Here is a 5,868-nt window from a genome sequence, read left to right on the forward strand (position 1 = left end):
AAAACAAAAACCACAGCCACATAAACACTGACGCGTGGATGCCTATTGGTCCCGGTTGGTGCCACCAACCGGGACCAAAGGCCCTCCTGCCTGGGCTCAAGGGACAGGCCACGTGGAGGCCCTTCTGTCCCGGTTCTGGATTGAACCGGGACTAAAGGGGGGAGGCATTAGTACCGACCCTTTAGTCCCGGTTCACCAACCGGGACTAAAGGCCCTTACCAACCGGGACAATAGGCCCTTTTTCTACTAGTGTAAAGCACGTATGATTATTTACGAAATACATGCCTACATTATATCGATGAACTAAAGCTAGTGCCGTATCGCCCTAGGTTCTAACTGTCACATGATGAATATCATCCAACAAGTCACTGATCCAATGCCAAAAAAATTGTCCTATATTGATCTTGCTAAGTTACTACTGCTGCTGCTACTGTTACACTTGCTACAAAATACTACTATCACTGTTACTGTTACTATTGGTGCTGTCACTACTATCAAAATTATCAAACTACTTTGCTACTAATCACTTTGCTGCAGATAATTAATCTCCGGGTGTGGTTGAATTGACAACTCAGCTTCTAATACCTTCAAATATTCTTTGGTCCCCTTGTGTCGAATCTATAAATTTGGGTTGAATACTCTACCATCGAAAACTATTGCGATCCCCTATACTTGTGGGTTATCAAGACCTTTTTCAGGCACCGTCACCGGGGAGCATAGCTATATTTGTTGAGTCACTTGGGATTATTATCATACTATCACTATGAAGAATCTGGAGGATCCAAAGACTAAGATATTTCCCTCAAGGACGAGGGGAGGTAAGAAACTGCCATCCAGTTCTACTTTTGATTCACCTTCTGTTATGAGTAAACTTGCAACACCACCACCACATGCTATTAATTCTGATATATCGCAAGTATTGATGATGCTACTTCTGCTATGAATGATGCTTATGATGATGCAAGTACCATGCTTGATAATGATGATGTGCCATTTGGTGATTTTCCTGATAAACAAATTGCTAGAGTTATACAGCATGATGTTGTTGAATCTGATGATGAGTTTGAAACTAAAACTCCTGAAACAATTGCTAGAGCTAGCCCTCCTAGATATGAATTGCCTAAGGTACCAGAAGGCTATGTTATGAGTGAAGAAGCAACTAGAGATATTCTTTTTTGTAGGGATAGAGATGATCTAGAGAAATTATTACACAAGTATAAAGAAAAGGGATTTTTACATCGGTGCCCCTGGTCCCTTAGCCATACTCATTCATCCCCACGCTCTTAACTATTGCTCACTTTTCACTATTAGGGAAAACCTTATACACAGAATCTTAGCAGCAGTGCGGCATAAAAAGAGGCGCTGCTGCTAAGTAGTAGCAGTGCGGCTACGGAAAGCTCGCTACTGGTGCAAACTTAGCAGTAGCGCGTGACGCTTAAACCGCGCTGCTACAAAAATCCACCGACAGTGCACAGCGACATAAGTTTACCAGTAGCATGGCGCCTGGAAGCGCGCTGCTGCTAATGCCATAGCAGTACCGCTCTTTTTTGTCACCTCGCTGCTGCTAATTTTGAAATTGTGCACAGGGTTGGCCCGTTTAGCAGTAGCGCATGACAGGAAAGCGCGCTGTTGCTACGCTCTTAGCAGCAGCGTGCTTTTTCTCCCGCGCTACTGCTAAGACGTAGCACCCACCACCTTTTCCACCTCCCCCTCCCATCACCTCTCCTCCCTTTCCCCTACCCCCCACATCCTCCCTCTCTCACTCTTCTTCTTCCTCAATACTTCTCCCCCCATTACTCTCCCTCTTCTACCTACCTTTCTCTCTCTTCATTACTCCTAGCTATAACTACACCACCTCCATTAATTCATCTCCTTTCTCTTTTTCCTCCCCCTCCACTAGTTGAAATTGTCTCCTCCCAAATTAGCTAGCTAGGTAGATGTAGCATTTAGTCAAGTGACCTATTTGCCCCCTAACTAGATCTTTCTTTGTCAAGAAGAGCTTTGTGCACTTTTGACCTCCATACATCATCATCTCCACCGTGTGCTCGATCTTGAGATAGAGGTGTGATTATTATTTCATGCTTTTGCAAAATGGAAATATGTTTATGCATGTGTGTGTGATATTTTTATGGAAATTGTGTGTGTGGCATGAGTTGACGCCAAATTGTGCATTTGAGTTGCCTATGTTTTGCCGAAATGTCGATTTATTTCCGTTTTGGCGAATTCCGGGCAAACTCTAGATCTATATATGTCCTATTTTTAAGGAAGGTCATGCCGAATTTTTGTATGACTTTGATGAATGCACGCATTTTTATAATCAATTTGTTTATTATTACCGTGCAGAGTTGACGATGGTCAGTGGAACGATGGTGGACAAGTGGTTGCGGTCGGGGGTGCAGGACATGAAGGAAAATAACCTGACAGAGGTTTTATGTCCGTGTCGAAAATGCAAAGGAATAGTTTGGCTTGACCCCCATGTCGATGGTCGTGTCGAAGCGCACCTGCTCATGACTGGTTTCATGGATGGCTATACTCGGTGGATAATTGAGGGTGAGGATGACGATGTTGAGGATGCCGACGGGGCAGGCAATGATGACACGGGGCAAGACGAAGAGATGATCGATAATGGCGGCGGGGAAGAGGCCGGACATGGCGGCGGAGAAGGGGCCGGACATGGCGGCGGAGAGAACGACATGGACTCCACGCAGCAGAGTTCGTCGGTACTAAGTTCAATCATGCGGGACCCTCATGTTCAAGCATTGCTTCGCAAGGAGACGAGTACTGAGAGAGCTACTTCTAGAGAGGGGGATAAGCTGGAGCAACAGTGGTAGACTCGAACACTCCATTGTATGATGGTTGCAATCCTGGGGTGACCCGCTTGAGTTTCACGCTCCAACTCCTGAAGACGAAGGCTAAAAACAAATGGACCGACACTAGCCTCGATGAGCATCTCAAGTACCTAAAGGATGTTCTTCCCGAGGGTAATCTATGTCCTAGTAGTGTTGATGAGGCCAAGAAGATCATGTGCCCTCTTGATCTGCCACACGTTAGATACCATGCATGCATCAACGATTGCATAATTTATCGGAAGGAGCACACGGAAAAAACAAGTTGTCCAGTGTGCAATGCTTCTCGATACAAGAAGGCCAGGAAGAAATGTCCCCAGAAAGTGGTATGGTACTTACCGATCACTCCCCGTCTCCAGAGGTATTTTGTAGATCCCAAGGAAGCAAAGCTAATGCGCTGGCACGCGGAGAGGAAGAAGCCCAACAATGGAGATGATCCAAAGCTGAGACACGTCAAGGATGGAAGCCAGTGGAGAGCGTTGAACAACTTCTATCGGTATTTTAAATGTGATGCAAGGAACATCGTGCTCGGCGCGTGTACCGATGGCATGAATCCGTTTGGCAACCAGAGCACCAACCATAGCACATGGCCCGTGTTTGTATGGATGTACAACCTCCCCCCTAGTTGTGCATGAAATCGAAGTACATTCACATGAGCATGCTTATTCAAGGGCCGAAACAACTAGGAAATAATATTAATTTGTATCTGGGGCTACTTCAGGAGGAGTTAGACACGTTATGGAAAACACCGGCCAAGAAATGGGACGCCAGCAAAGGCGAGTATTTCAACATGAGAGTCGCGCTGATCATGACAGTGCACGACTATCTTGGTTACGGATATGTGGCAGGCCAGGTGTGCCATGGATATTGCGGATGCACGCGGTGCATGGATGATACGACGTCTCAGCAGCTAACATCAAGGAAAGATGGTGGGTCTGGGAAAATCGTGTACATGGGGCATCGAAGATGGCTCGAACAGGACGACCCGTGGAGAAACCATGGAGATCTATTCAATGGTCATGCTGAGCATCGAGGACCTCCACGTAAGCGAAGCGGTGCAGAAATCGATGAGCTGCTGAAAAACTGGAAGGAGTGCCCCACGCCAGGAAAGACGATGAGAAAGGCGCCGGAGCCGCTGCTGAAGGTATGGAAGACGAGGTCTGTGTTCTGGGACTTGGAGTACTGGCACAAACTCGATACTCCTCATTTCCTTGATCAAATGCATATCTATAAGAATGTCCTTGAGAGCTTGCTCGCAACACTAATGAACATGCCGGATAAGACCAAGGATGGGCCGAAGGCAAGACAAGACTTGCAAGATTTGAAAATCAGGGAAGATCTGCACATGCCGCCCCGTAAAATGTCAGACGAGACAGAGACGGACACAGAGGCACGGGAGAAGAAGGGCAAGAAAATAAAGAATGAGGATTATTGCCCCCCTTCTTGCTTCACCTTAAGTCAGGCTGAGATCAATCAATTCTTTAAGTGCCTTATCGGAGTCAAAGTTAGTTCCGGTTACTGTGGCAAGATAAGTAGATATCTAGACACAGACAAGAAAAGGTTCAGCGGGATGAAGTCTCATGACTGTCATGTGATGATGACGCATTACCTGTTGCCCTTAGAGGGATAATGGACAAGCACGTCCGTGACACGCTTATTGGTCTCTGCAACTTTTTTGACATCATCTCTCGAATGTCGATCAGTGTGAAGCAGCTCCGAAGGCTACAGGAAGAGATCGTTGTGATACTGAATGAGCTTGAGATGTACTTCCCGCCCGCATTCTTTGACGTGATGGTGCATCTGTGTGTCCATATTGTGGATGACATAATAGACCTGGGGCCGTCATTCCTGCACAACATGATGCCGTTTGAGAGGATGAATGGGATCATCAAAGGATTCATTCGTAACATGTCCCGTCCGGATGGAAGCATCGTCCAGGGCTATTTGACACAAGAGTGCATCTCTTTCTGTGAGAATTTTCTATATGGCGCAGACCAGCCGCCTGGTCTTAGTGTTGGTTTGCCCGTTAACAAGCACGATGGGAGGCTCGAAGGAGAAGGTCACTGCAACGGTCGCAGGGAACTGCACGTGGCATACTCAGATCGACGCAGCGACTTTGACAGAGCAAACTTGGTAGTGCTACAACACCTAGACGAGGTAGATCCTTTCGTGGAACTGCACAAAGAAATTATCGCAAAGAAGTATCGTGACCGGGGGGTATGCAGGACGGACGCCGAAGTTACTAGAGAGCACAACTCCACTTTCCTGCATTGGTTCAAAGAGCATATTATTGCTAATCCCCCGGAGGAGGGCTCTAAGGACGGATTGCTCATATACGCCTTAGCACATGGCCCCTCGCCCAACCTCGTAACCTATCAGGCATATGATGTCAACGGATACACGTTCTACACGGAGGCCGAAGATATGGACAGTGATGAATATCAGAACTCAGGGGTGACGATGGAATGCATGACCGGCAGCGACAACGGCGCAACTGAACGATTTTATTGAAGGGTCGAGGAGATCTGGGAGCTTGACTACTCTGGACTGCACAACACGACGATGTTCCGTGTCAGATGGGCTAAGAATGTCGAAAGAGAAAGCCAGATTTTCACTACCATGACTATACCCGACGCCAAAAGCGCTACCGTGAACGCTATCGCAAAAAACGAGCCATGGGTACACGCTAAGCACGTGACACAATGCTTCTTCATAACCAACCCATGCAATCCCAGTCGTGTTGTCATGAGGAAAGGCAAAAGAAACATCATTGGAATGGATGGAGTCGCCAACGAGGAAGACTATAATCAGTACGGCAACCCAATGAGGGAAGATGACGATGATGATGAAGTATACGTCAAAAGAAGAATCAATACTACATTACCAAAGAAAAATCGTACTCCATGGAAAAGGCAAAGTCACAATGAGGGGCTCAATTATTCTTCGATGAACAAGAAGGGAAAGAAGGTGACTCAAAAACGAAAACATCAGCGCTGAGGAATCGGTCAAATGATGTAATATA

Source organism: Triticum dicoccoides, chromosome 2A (genome assembly GCF_002162155.2).
Source record: "Triticum dicoccoides isolate Atlit2015 ecotype Zavitan chromosome 2A, WEW_v2.0, whole genome shotgun sequence".
Taxonomy (NCBI): Eukaryota; Viridiplantae; Streptophyta; class Magnoliopsida; order Poales; family Poaceae; genus Triticum; species Triticum dicoccoides.